Genomic DNA, 14,448 nt, shown 5'->3' with positions numbered 1-14,448 from the left:
TCCGTTCCGACGGTGACAGTACGTTAGGTCGCTGTAATGATTCAATGCTAATCCCATTACCGTCGACAGTCATCGTGAGATGGGTTCTGCCGTAATGTTTAGTTACTAAGTGCGGTCTACCAATCCCCAAGCATCATTTATGACCGAATACCTCTGTTATTTTTGCCTCTGTTTTCTTTAATGAGCATCTCCACTCGGTAAATGGGTGTTTTTGCATTAAGCGCGCACCGGCATGTGGCCATTGAGTACAGGGATCGTACCCGCTTCTTTGCGTTCAACGGCAGAGCGCCATGGCTACCGAGCCACCGCCACGCGCATGCATTAACGAAGCGTGGCTTTCAGAATGACCTTACTCAAGGCTGGCGAGCCCGCGTCTTTATTGCCCAAAGGAGTTGGTTGACGAAGACGCGTGGCAGGGTTACCGAGAGAGAGGTACTCTATACTGGCATTGTCGCGGGAAAGATGGCACTCGGTGCACAAGATCCTGTTGTTCATGATTGTCACAGCATATCTCGAACAGCGTCGATGTCGTGGTTCGAATGTATAGCGCGCGTCGTCTCGCTTCGTCTCGCTTCTCGTCAGGCCGTCGGGTGGAAAATGCGCCGCCGGTGAAGGTGGTGACCTTCAAGGCCAAGCAAAAACGTTTCACAACGAGAGCTGTTGAGTTACTCTTTAGGAAATTTTAATGGCTCCGTTCGTATAATTGCACCATAGCCTGTTCATAACGTTTTCTTTGTAGAAGACAGCAGTCGCCAGGTAAAGGCCACTTGTTTACCGCACCAAGGCGTCCACCATCTCAAGTTCGCGACGTGTTGTGACGTCACGCCGATGTCGCCGGGAGTGGTGTCGGGTCGTCATCGTCTATGTTCTTGTCGTCATCGCCTCTGTCGTGGTCGTCGCGCCAGCTATCGCTGTTTGTTTACGCTTTTACGCTGTTTACGCTTCCTGACTGAATCGCCCTGAATAGTCTTCTACAGTGTGGCTTGTTATTGTTTACAACGTAACATTACCGACTCTGCCAACAAAATCGCATCACATGGGGTATCTGTCGTTGCCCAATGGATTCCTTCACACGTAGGGATCGCCGGCAATGAAGAGGCTGATCGGCTGGCTTCAACTTGCGCTATAACGGCTGTGTCTGCCACGAAATTTTGTGCAAGCTTAATGACGCTTGTCTGCTGATTCGTCGTCACCTGCTCAAGCAACATCCAAACCAGCGCGTCGTAAATGGAACGTTTCCGCTCCGTGTTCGCAGTCGAGGCTTGCCTCGTCGCGCTAGAGCGCTGCTACTCAAGCTAAGGGTTGGCTGCGCGAACATGTTCGAACGCTTATACCGACGGGGACGTGCGGCCGTTCCATCGTTGTGCGTCTTGCGGTTGCTGCGAGGCACTTCAGCACCTGATATTGGAGCGTCCCGCTTTCATTGAACAGCGCACGTCGGTACTGAGGGACTATCACCTCCTTGGCCTGCGGTGTAGATGGATGGAAACAACTTTATTCTGAATCTGGCAAATTTGATGACCCGGGCTCAGGTCTCCCATGAGGGGACTTCGAGGCCTTGCCTCGTCGCCGCCTCTCGGGCTTGCTGGACAGCCCACTCTTGTGTCTTGAGGTTGGAGCTGCGCAGAGCGGCGGCCCACTTCGACGCAAGAGCCTGCGGTGTATGACGCTCGACAAATGTTTGTATCCCAGTGGTTGGTACGTCTCGACATAATCGGGCTCATCGCGCTATCCTTACTTTTCTAAAAGTAACTAATTTAGGTTCACGTTTGTGGCCCATTTCTACGTTTCAAATGACAATGAGGTTACCTCAGACACTATTCTGTCTTAACATTCTTCGATAACGTGACCTGCAGTGACCGGCCCTACTGTGTGCGACCTGTGCTGTGTGCGTTCTACTTTATCCTTTGATATTTGTCATCTTTCTCTTTCTTTCCTCTTCCCTCCCCTTCTTCCTATCTTCCATTTCTGTGTTTCTGTCTCCTCCTTTATGAAGAGTAGGCAGGCGTGCCCCTCCTGCTCGTTGCTTTCCCTTTCCTGTCATGTGTATATATGTTTTCAAAGCAAATAATAATAATAATAACCTACACTGGAATTCGCACTATGAGTCTTACGCTGTGATCATGATGACATACGGTACCTTCAGGGTTATTATTATTATTATTATTATTATTATTATTATTATTATTATTATTATTATTGTTGTTGTTGTTGTTGTTGTTGTTGTTGTTGTTGTTGTCCTGAATGCTCGGGGTGCATATATTGGGTGTTCTAGTTAACTTGGACCAAGGTTTAAAAAAAAAAAAACTAGAGCTGTAGAGAAACCGTACCGACTGCGTAGTAGCCGTAGTCATGTGTACTTACAGCGAATATTTTTTTAATGACGAAGTAATAATTAATTATTTGCTAACAATTAGCGAACTTTTTAAAATTATTGCTCGAATCGCAAACATATCAATTACAATGTTGTAGGGCACCTTAAATAACCTCCGAATCAAGTATTTACTTCCTGCTGAAGTATGCCTGGTTTTTCATTTCCTAGAAAAAACAAAATCCCGCGATATACGAGAAATATGAAACAGATGAGCGCTCGTGGACCACTACTCAAGCGCCTCCAAGCAACCTTTGAAATATATGCAAGGTTTCGTCATGTAGGATGGCTCGAGAGATTTTGCCACCTAACAAGCTTAGTGCGATAAGCGTCGGCATCTGTGGACGCAAGAATGTTGTGCTATATACCCCCAAATAGTGACTGCACAGTGAGCTGGGCTGGATCGTTAAGTATGTCGTCCGGGTTCAGCCTAGCGAGGTCACTTTTGTGTTAAAGTGCTTGTATAAAGTAGTGCAATTAAAAACTTCCAAGCCAGGGCAACAACTACAACTTACGCACGTAGATGCACAGATGCGAAATTATGCAGCGTTCGGTGTAAACGCTAAGCGCCTCGTCTTTGTGAATCTCTCGGGGCAAGGCATTGATTACAGCTGAAATCACCGCGCGGGCAGATTGGCAAACTACCCGACTTGGCCGAACGGCGTCCTCGCAGTCATCGGACACGTGCGAAGGAAATCGTAAACCCACATTCAGGCTCACCCTTCTATGCATGTTAAATAGATGGCAGATTGGAGAGCAACGGTATCCGTCTATGAGCGAAAACTTTTGTGTTCATTTTTTTTTTCCTAAGCGCTGCCGGACGACGTACTAAAACGTTCTCACGTTGCACAGAAATGCACACCTTGGATCGACGATTAACCTTGCTACTGCCCGCGCCACCGTATTCGAATATGTTTTAAAGCGCAGGATGTCACGCACAAAGAGAGGGGCACAGCCGGTGGGATTGTCCACAACGTGTTTCTCGAATGTTTCGTTGCGTATGTAGTCTTGGAACTCCTCTTGACTTCTTCATGCCGTCACGATTGTACCGAAGAATTTGCGTTGAGTGTGTCGTCGTCTGACTGCTGTTAGCTCTCCATATACTGGCTGCCTACAAACACTTGTCCTGACGTTGTTTCATGCTTTTTTCCGCAAGTATTGTGGAGCAGTTAGTGCCGTTGCTGTACGCTGTTCATCGGCTGGTCACACCGCCTTGGGCACTCGTTGTATTTTACTTGCTGAAGATAAACGTTGGTTAGCAAGGCTAGGATGTCTTTCCTCAGTGCCACCCGCCGTGGTTGCTCAGTGGCTATGGTGTTAGGCTGCTGAGCACGAGGTCGCGGGATCGAATCCTGGCCACGGAGGCCGCGTTTCGATGGGGGCGAAAGGCGAAAACACCCGTGTTCTTAGATTTAGGTGCACGTTAAAGAACCCCAGGTGGTCGAAATTTCCGGAGTCCTCCACTACGGCGTGCCTCATAATCAGAAAGTGGTTTTGGCACGTAAAACCCCATAATTTAATTTTTTCCTCAGTGCAGTTCCCGTCTGGTACGATGAGCATGGCTCATTTTCACGCTGTCGTTGGCACCAATCCCTTTTTTTACTACAACCGCGCTACAACGAAGCGTCTCGTCTGCAGTTTTCAGCGAGTCCGAAGTCCAGTAAGTCGTCACGCAGAGTCCACTTATGCAGTTTGGGGAGATTAAATGTATTGCTGCAGCAATAGTGTTGTAGAACTGCAGGCGTTGGTATGCATTAGTACTTCGAAAAAGGAAAGGGGAAAAATACCTGAGGCAGAAGACAAGGGCAAAAAACACGGCGATGACAAAACGTTCCGCGCATTCTATTCGTCGTCCCCGTGTTTTATCGAACTGTATTTTCTCCCCTTTATTTAAAACTTCCGGCTCTGCTAATAGCCTGTATGACAAATGCCCATAGTTTGGTAGTAGTAGTAGTAGTAGTAGTAGTAGTAGTAGTAGTAGTAGTAGTAGTAGTAGTAGTAGTAGTAGTAGTATAAAGTTTATTTCTCTTATGTGTTTTGGTTGGTGGATGGGTCCCTTAGTACAGGACGCCACTAGTCTCTAGCTGTGTTTCGCTGGGCTTAATCGAGAAGAGCTCTCTGTTTCTCTAGATTTTCGCTTGTGTTGCGACTCGGGGTTCGAAGATGTGGTTTGTCCTTTCATCGTGGAGGAGTAAGAGAACGTGGGGCTGGGCCCGATATCCAAGGCGTCTTACTCACAAGCTTATATTACACAATTACAAAAGTTTCAAAGAAGTACTGAAACATAAGTTCATGAGCAAGTTGTAGCCGCCGATCACTCCAGACGTCCGTCGCTCTTTTTATCCCCTTCGTTCTCATTGTTCAGTCGCCTTACCCCAATCCGGCGTCAGGAGACGGATGGCATCAGGTCCCACCAATCCGGAGGTTTGTTGCCCTTTCCCTCCGAAAGCAGCTTTGTCCAAAACACGCGCACATCACGGGGCACGAGCATGGGAGGGGGGGGTAGCAAACTGACCCCGTCTCCGGCGTGCACGCGCGAGTTTGGGTGGGTGGCAGGTGAAGGACAGTCGTCTCGTTAATTGCCCAAACCTCTCCTGACAGAGGTGCTCCACTGGTGGCCATATATCATCCCAGTGGAGAATGGTTTTGACGACGCCGTCGGCCCGTTCCCCATTATCGCGGTATCCGTGACCGGCGGTTGTCGCGGGGTAAGCGGCCGATCACAACACCAGCAAGACAAACCTCCTACTGCCTATCACTTGTCATTTCTTTATGGATCACTCTCGTTACTCTCCACGATGTCTTCGTTTCGCCATTCAACTTGCCACTTTCGCCGGCTTAGAACAGCAACGGCCTCTTTTTGGCAGCAAAAAGTCCTCAACGCTGCGTGGTTGATCGCAATAACAATAGAAACGTCCTCCAATATTTGACCCCCCCCCCCTCTCCCACCAAGACCAAAGCAAAGAAGAAAAATATATCCACGATGTTCCAATTGGACAGGCGGCAAAAGCCCAGAGAAATGCCGCGTCAAGGTTAGCTGCTTTGAGATCTAGAACGCGATCGCAATCGAAGCAGTGCGTTCGCAAAACGGCAGGACTAGGCACGGGAGAGCCACCGGTAGTCATCAAAACCTAGATTAACATGTAGGGCAATGCAAGAGCACTGTGTTCCAGGTCTCGCCAGGTCTCTCTGCTGATCGAGAGACCGGTCATATACGAAGTCAGAACAGGTCCGGGAGGCCGTGAGGCGACATTGAACGCATTTTGCCGTGGCTTTGATTCAGCTAAAAATGGTTGTTTGCTTTTCAGACGGCCACCGACGTAACCTCGCTCCGGGCGGCTATGATCGGTTTTACAATTGTCTGTGAGTGTCCTTCGTCGATGTTGCGCCGCTGCTTGTTTCAATGGGGGAAGCGGTCGACCTTGTCCAAGGTCTGCTCGCGTGCCTTTCGCCGCCTTTTTCTTTTTTCTTTTTTATCCGAAGGAGAAACGGCGTCAGTGATCGCGTCGCGGTTCATGTGCACGCCGCGGGGCATGTGCGCGTGCGCGAGACAAAAAAAAAAAAAAGAAAAAACGTCGCGGAGGGCATCTTCGCCGTCGTCGTCTCGATCATCCAGTGTTGCCCCATCTGTATTCCTATACGCGGCAGGATGCCAGGTGTTATTTCCTCGAAAATCGTCGGCTATCGGGGAGTCCTCCATATTCCTTGCGCATGCCTATAAGTGGAGGCTGCAGACCAAGAGAAGGCTTAACTCCGCCTACAGTCCTTGCGGCATACTACTGAGGTGACTGCAAGCTGGAAGGCGGGCGTAAACGCGAGGAAACACGGCTTGGATGGTGACGCGCGTCGTGTTTGCATTGTTAACACGAAAAACTGCGCTAGTTGGTAACTTCATAATTAAAAACCAGAGCAATAGAACGCTGAGAGAAGAGCAACATGTAGACATCGCTCATGTTTTCTTTTTTTTTTTAGATGTATAAACATGGGCAAGTAGGCTACGTAAGAACCGGCTATACCAAAATCTCAAACTCGTAACTCAAGCAACAAATTTTAAGAAAGAAAAGAAGAAAATATCAAAAAGCTCAACAAATACACCAACACAAGTGCACGTATAATTTCTCTACGGGTACCAGCACCGAAAGCACAGTCCAGGAACTACAGGATGGTCACCCATTACACAGGAATGGAGAAGTCCGCACAAGTCTCTTTACACATGCGTAAGGTCAACATCACCGCGAGATCATCTCGGTAAAAAAAGAAACCCAACATGGAGAAGAAAAAACAGTAATGCCACTTATAGGCAGTCTATAAGGTTACCCTCTAATGAAAAATCTTGAAGGGCACTAACGGCACGCTCTTCCTTATTGGGGCATGACCGCGGTCTGAGCACTTTGCTCACTGGGATAGGACGTCTGTCATAGATGTTCAAAACGGTCACGCAAGCGAGTTCGCTGTTCGTCATATTGAGAACATTCTATGGTAATCTGCACCACCGAAGCGTCGGAGTGATCGCGTTAACTACAGTGTGGCGACGTTCGTCTTTTGGCACGACACAAGAAGTGAGGCGTCTAGGCCGCTTAAGTGCAGACAATGGAGGAGCGTGTCAAAGGTGCCGTAAATTTTTTTTTTTTTTGGTTTGGTGAAAACCGCAGAAATGGGTCAACTCTGCATAGGAGTGAAGACTTTAGCATGTTAAAAGAATTATGGGGTTTTACGTGCCAAAACCACTTCCTGATTATGAGGCACGCCGTAGTGGGGGACTCCGGAAATTTCGACCACCTGGGGTGCTTTAACGTGCACCTAAACTAAGTACACGGGTGTTTTTGCATTTCGCCCCCATCGAAATGCGGCCGCCGTGGCCGGGATTCGATCCCGCGACCTCGTGCTCAGCAGCCTAACACCATAGCCACTGAGCAACCACGGCGGGTAACTTTTGCATGTTCGTCGAACCGCATGTCACTGCAAGGAGTGCACCGTAGGGCGCAAAGAGCATTCTTGGCCTCTGGTGCAAAAACTGTCACGGGCGTCAGGGCTAATCTGTCCGCCACCTCATTTCTAACGATTATCACGTGGCATCGTGCTGTGCCTATATGTGTTGCTATTCTCTTTTCTGTCTGTGTTCTGTTTTCCCTGGTTTTAATCACGTTCTTGTGTTCGTAACCGTAGTCCAGCGGTAGTGACATTGACAGCGCGAACACTACGGAGGCACTGTAAAGAAGTTCAAGCAGCGTCCCAGTTTTTAAGCCTCTTGCAGGTGGTCTCCGAGGTAGTGAAAATAGCGATAAGAGGATCTACTATGTTGCTGACCTTCTCATCACGGTTACAGAAAGCGAGACATTACCATGTAGGAAGCTGGGTTCGTATTTGCGAAAAAGTTATTACGCTTAGGCTTTTCTTAAGAGCTACAGTCAACCAATCATGGTGTCGGACGATAGTGGCGAAGACGGCCGACCAATAACGAACGGCACTTACGAACGAAAAACTTCGTATTCGCAACGGTTTTTCGGTTGTGTCTTTTGCCATTGGCTGGCCGCCTTCGCTATTATTATGTCTGTCATCAGGATTGGCAGCAATTTTCTCTTACGAACAACTCTAGCGTAAAGGCTCTTCGTAAATAAGGGCCCCGGGCCCGTATTCACAAAATGATCTTACGCTAGAAGCGTTCGTGCCAGCCAATAGTAATGTAGGACATATCATTCGCGAAGGCACAAGGATTGGCAGCAATTTTCTCTTACGAACAGCTCTAGCGTAAAGGCTCTTCGTAATAGGGCTCCGGGCCCATATTCCGAAAACGTTCTTAGGCTAAAAGCGTTCGTGCCAGCCAATAGTGATGTAGGACATATCATTAGCGAAGGCATATGGATTGGCAGCAATTTTCTCTTACGAACAACTTTAGCGTAAAGGCTTTTCGTGAATAAGGGCCCCGGGCCCGCGTTCACAAAACGATCTTACTCTAAAAGCGTTCGTGCCAGCCAATGGTGGTGCAGGACATATCATTAGCGAAGGCGATCAGCCTATGAAAAACAGCACTTACGAACGAAAAGCTTTGTGAATTCGGCCCCTGATACTTTAGCAGACGGAAATGACCATGCACGTTTACTTTCAGTGTTACGGCTTTTTTTTTTGCCGTACGCTAATGAGCTACGAATGCTTTCGTTAACATTTATGCAATAGCAGCCAACGTCTAACGTCTTGCAGCCAGTGTTCGTAAGAAGATTTCCGGATTTCAGGAGATTGCTGAATGAAATAAAGGATGGCGCACCAAGTCTATAACTCTGCGACTTCGCACGAAAAGTACACGTCGCAATTCCGTAAGCTCACAGCTTATATATATATATGTATATATATATATATATATATATATATATATATATATATATACATATATATATATATATATATATATATATATATATATATATATATATATATATAGAACCGGCAGTATAGAATATTTTACTATGCGGTTTCGGTGTAACCGTTACATTGTTTATCCAAGTTTTACGAGGTTACTATTCACCAATTATCGGTATATTTAAGAGTGCGGCGTAATATATAAATTTTCTTACGTTTTGTATGCGTCCCTAAACAAATTCAGTACAAACAATTCTGATGACTTGTTCGTGAAAAGATTCTAAAGTTGATGCTCTTTAAAATTTATTTATCAGTTTGCTTGTGATATTGAAAAAAAAAGAGCTATGGGTTCTAAATCAAAAATACATTCGTTCAAACGGCCATTAGAATTTCGTTCCTATAAATGCAACACATATCGTTAAAACAGGTACAGCGGCCTCCAAACAAGAGCGTTGCTGTGTTGAATATCTAAATTGGGGAGTAATCAACGTAATGCCTCATCTGATGTAGCGGTAGATTGACAGACCGTCGTGGGCCTATCGTTGTGACAGCACAGGCACCCTGACCTAGAGTGTCTGAGCGTGTGTCATCATTGGCCAGCTTCCATGTTTACATATTATATATGCGTCGCTCTCTCTTGCCGACTTCCGTAGCAAGACTTGGCAAGCGCTGCCAGTAGTATTCTACCGAAACTTGTTGATGTTCTTGAAGCAAATATGTGACCTCGCATGCATTGATAACGTCTTTTCCACTTTTCCTGTATTGACGTGGTCATTCCGGCGGACCATTTCATTTCTTTTTTGTTTTTTCTTCTTCACGAAGGCAATTCCCCAGACCGTATCTAAATGTTAAAGACAATAGCGCGGTGCCTTCGTGGTTCACAGCGATGCTACGCTTTGGCTCGTTTGTAAGCCTGCCAGTGAAAATTCGGTGAAAACGCGAGTATGGCAAGTGCATGGATGTGACCCTGCGCCGCTGTTCTTTATGATATCTGCCTTTGTTATACGGCGTAGCCATGGGGCCGAAATCACAAAGCTCTTCGTTCGCAAGTGCTCTTTGGGAGTGGCTGCATGGTCGCCTACGCCAATGATAAGTCCAACATCGAGACTGACAGGCATCTGCTTTTACGAAGAACTCAATAGCGTAAAAACGTTTTGGTGAATCCGGGGCCAGCATTCTATACTTAATTCATCATTTCCTTTTTTTTTTATGTACTGGCTTTCGTATATTTTTTCTGTTAGAAGAAGAACTTGGGGCCTATATTGAAAATATAGTCATATAAACTCGCAAATCGTTCTTTCGAGAACATTGTGGACTATACCGGGCGTTTTTTTTTCCCGATAGACTAAAAAAATGCATGGAGTGTGTAGCGCAATCTAGCCGGTTCGGGTTCACTACCTACAGAGGCGCACTTTGCTTAGCCGCTAAATCGCACTGCGCGGATAGCTATAATTAAAGAGGAATTCACTAGTTAGCTCGTTAAATATTCACTGTAGAATGCGCGTTGCAATTGCGAAACTTAAGCCGAGCAGTGGTGAAATCATGTGTACCCGGAGGAAGCCTTAAGACAAGCATCATCGATATCCGTCCCCAAAATGCGACAATAAAAAAAAAATGAATTGTCCTTTGACTGAAGACCGTCACCAACTGCTCAAAAGTACATTTTTAGGAAACGGTTATAGCTTAAACGTTCTTCTTTTTTTTTTCATGCACGTTTTAAGGACGTTTGCGATACGCACTCGGATTGTTAGGAATTGACCAAGCTGACGACTCTGAGCAATGGCTCGCTGACAAATAATAATAATAATAATAATAATAATAATAATAATAATAATAATAATAATAATAATAATAATAATAATTTAGTTGATAATTTCTTTCTGTAGAAAAAGGCATGCTTGAGGAAACGCCCAGAAGCCGTATTAAACCGATTTTCATTCGGTAATGCTGTTTGCCGAATTGGCCGACTACTTTCGCTGATATGCTCGACAATCCGCTCGCATGTTCGTACGAGTATTTCTTGCGCGAGAACATTGTTTTGCAAATGCGGACCCAGGTATGACTTTATGGAAGTGTGCGATTGTCCCAGCTGTAGAGAGCTTGCGCGGCAAATGAAGGCGAGAAAAAAAAAAAAGAGCTTTAGAATTTCAAAGGCAAGGTGGGTTTCTCGTATGCGTCGGATATTTAACGAATGTGAGCACTAAACGTCGGTTAAACCTGCCTATCTTTATGTTGCTAACCAAATGAACAAACGCCCGACCGATCTCCAATAGCGGCAGCTCGGGACCCTGCTTCAAACTAAACTCTTTCGCTCTGTGATACGCAGAAAAAAAAAAAAAAAACGAATTCGGCAGAGACACTTAGGACTGCTTACGTGTGGGAATGGGAAAGCATTATACCGTTCGTAGACCTCGGAACGTCATGAACGCGCTCATAACACGCATCAACGAGCTCGTGAACGCGCGCACTATAGGCTCACCTTTAGTCAGGCTGAACCGTGGTGCCCTGTTGCATAAAAGTTTTCACCACTTCATGTCCCACTCAGACCGATGTGTAGGAAAGTTTGTGTACAAAGCCATTGATTTACTTTGTTTACAGGAACCTCCCTGAGAAATTTGACGTCAATCCGAGCATTCTTTCACACGTTCGTGCTCTTTGAGCCGTCGGCCACATCTGGCACCATGGCCGTTTCGCTCCAGTCGGCGGATTTTCGCGTAATGGGGCATATAGTGAATTCTCAATAAAAAAAATTGCATGCGGACTCTCCCCAGGGAAGTTATCTGAATGACGGGTAAGCATCTCGTAGTAACGAGGCGGTGTGTCGAGTGGTCGCGCGCTGCCGTGTTTGGCATTATTGCGAGAATGGCCGTGAAAGAAACGTAAAACGGAGAAGCGCGGTTGCGACACCGAACTATTAGGTTGCGCTGGTGGCGTTCCGATCCGAGGCCACGGTTGCGCCACAGTTCGGGCTTTACGAAAGATGTGCCTACTGCGTGCCCGAGTGCGCGCGTCACGTGATCGCAGAGACGAGCTCGTGCCAGTGCTCGCGCGTTCGTCGTCGTAGTCTTCCACAGGTGACTGGCCCTATGTTGAAAGTCATCGTCTTACGCTAAGGACAGACGGACAGACGCACGGAAAGTTTTCTCCTTAGGTAACCACAGGAACGCTTACGAAATTGGGAGCGCTTTAGTTTAGCGCATTTCCAAGCACAATGACCGCTCAGGGTGACAGTTCATTTATGCGTCTGTTGCCATGCGCCACGCCCCGCGCACGCGAACCTACACGCTGGATTCGGCCAGGAATTTGCGGCAATAGCGTTTTTACTTCGGAAACGTTTCTAACGAGAACCACTCGGACTCCAATACGGCAATAACGAATCAAATTATTTTCCCACACTAGCTGCTGTCGTATACCACGAGCGCCGAAATAAATGCCCTAGCGTACCGACGCGGTAGGGTTTAATACCTTTTTCATATCTGGTATGATGCTGCCAGTATCGTTTTTCTAGTACTCCAATTTCTACTGGAACAGCTGCTCGAGCGCAACACACGATCCGGAAAACACAATACGCAGCGGAGGCCCGTTATTTCCGTCGCGCATGGGACGACAACGGACGCAGCTGTTACGTAAAAATGATTTAAAAAAATAAAAATAAAGGGAGGGGAGGGGGAGGTGATCGACGAAGCGACACTCACGTTCTCCCTGCTTGCAGCTGCGTCCGGACGGCGATGTTGTCGTATACTGCGGCTGTGCGCCGCGTACTCCACGAACAAATGAAGGAAACTGTCTCGCAGCCCCAAGTCTCGCAGCCGCTGCTCTTGAATTCCCGGCGAACGCCTCTTGTCTGGCATTGACTCCAAGTTTTTTCCAGGCGCAGGTCTCTCCGACAGCGCTGCTGATTCTTGCTCTGGAGTCGTGCGCAAACGCGCACGCTGTCGAAGGTCGGCAATATGGGAAAGGACCCTCCGTCCGCCGGAGAGCCGCTAAATGAGCCCGATAAAAACGAAACCCCCGCGCGTACGGTAACGCAGCCAGCAGCAGCAGCAGCAGTAGCAGCAAGCCTCCCTGCTGCTCTCTCACTCACTCAATTTCTCACTCTCCACACTTTCGCCCTCGTGTTTCCGGCTCGGGATATTGCTTGGCGCCCCCTCTCCCTCGCCACTTGACGGCCTCGCAGCAATGGCAATGGTCGGCATTGGTGCGCGCGATTGAGACGACGCGCGCGCGCTTCTCAAAAATCGAAGGGCACTCACTCGCCGTGTGCCCTTCTCCAACGTAAGGCTAGGACACTCTTCCGTGCGTGCGGTATGTGCGCGTAGTACGCTACGCAGGCCACCATTTAGTTGCGCTATCGCCGTCGTCGCGGCAAATTTTTTTTGGAGGACATTGGCGCTGATTACGGCGAGATAAACGACCGAGCCGGCCTCTGGTCGCGAGTGCGCCAACCGCTGGGAAAAGCGAGAGCTCTCGCGAGGTCGTGGTGGCACAGCTCGCTGAAAATCCTGCACCGCCTTTGATGCGACGACGATGACAACACTGATGTTATCTTCTTGCATCGCGTCGCGGAGGCAAGCGTCTCCCGGCGAACGTCTGGGAGAACTGCAGCGACTTCGGCATAATTATACCTGACCAGCCATATAGCTAAGAAGGTTCTTGAACGCCAAAATAGCCGAAGTCTCTAAATAGGTGCCCTTTAAGGAAGTATACAAAGTAACTGCAGGCTGCACTTTCAGACTCAAGGCAGTCTCCAATTAGACTCCACAGAGACACAAAAAGAACATGGCACCGCCCGACGCGATATCCCGTACGCCCTTAAGCGAAAACAAATACACCTAATGTATGCCGGTCTTCAACCAAACCATGCTGTTTAGGCCAAGAACTTATGGTAGAAGGAGACGAAACGTTATAAAGGACGACGCAACACCGGACCATCCATACCGAAACACACGACCTGCACGATAGTTCGAATAGCGTCTTCGCGATTTGAAGTGTCGAACCTGGAGAAAAGCGGCAGTGCGGATATCTTGACCCTTCCTCCGCTACCTCAGAGCCTTTACAAAGTTGAGCGCCGCCCAATACAATTCCTCTCCACCCTTCCTCGTCCGCCACGGGAAAATGAGCACCTCGTTAAAATAAACTGCGTTCGCCTGGGTAAAGTAAAGCGAGAAAGTGAACGAACGTTCCCTTCGAGGAGGACGCAGCAGTTTTGCTTTGGCAGCCCGTGTCTCTAAGCATAGAATGTCTCTACTTTGTCGAAAACTGCCGGTTAACCCCCGTCGTCCCGTCTGCGCCTTGAAAGGCTCAATCTCATCTTCCTGCCCGAAGATGCGTTTCTATATTTCCCACTCTTCGCTAAGGTCGGTGCCCTTCTCTGTCCTTTCGCACCTTCGACAGCGATTGCCTTTATGAGGCCTTCGCTCTAATCGGAAACCACCGCGTTGATGATCTGCATCGTAACCGAAGCCAGCTGATTCCCGATGCAGCACTTATTTAAACCGCTTCTGACGTCGCAGTGAGAGAACAGCTTCGATGTTACGCGCTCGGGTCGTCATTGTCGTGCCATCGTCGTAGTTTTCATCTTCGTGATGTCTGTCGTCTTCGAAGAAGACTCATAGTGTGTGTGCACAAGATGGTTTCCGCAGCTATCGCTTTCGAAGCTCGTGTGCACAGCAGAAGACTTTTTTTGTCCATGACATGACTGCAACATGGCGAGCATGTTGTGA

General features: G+C 47.8%; 1 protein-coding gene across 1 annotated transcript in view; it reads right to left on the bottom strand.

Annotated features, from left to right (window-relative positions):
* Window positions 1–12,757, bottom strand: part of LOC142579119 (flavin-containing monooxygenase 5-like) — a 38,773-nt gene extending 26,016 nt beyond the window's left edge. Inside the window, exon 1 of the mRNA XM_075689007.1 lies at window positions 12,421–12,757. The gene's annotated coding sequence lies outside the window, so the exon portion shown is untranslated. The remainder of the gene's footprint in view (window positions 1–12,420) is intronic.
* Between the last annotated feature and the right edge of the window lie 1,691 nt (window positions 12,758–14,448).

Source organism: Dermacentor variabilis, chromosome 4, assembly GCF_050947875.1.
Source record: "Dermacentor variabilis isolate Ectoservices chromosome 4, ASM5094787v1, whole genome shotgun sequence".
In the NCBI taxonomy this organism is placed as follows: Eukaryota; Metazoa; Arthropoda; class Arachnida; order Ixodida; family Ixodidae; genus Dermacentor; species Dermacentor variabilis.
The sequence above is the reverse complement of the archived record's forward strand: the minus strand, read 5'-3'. Positions and strand labels throughout refer to the sequence as shown.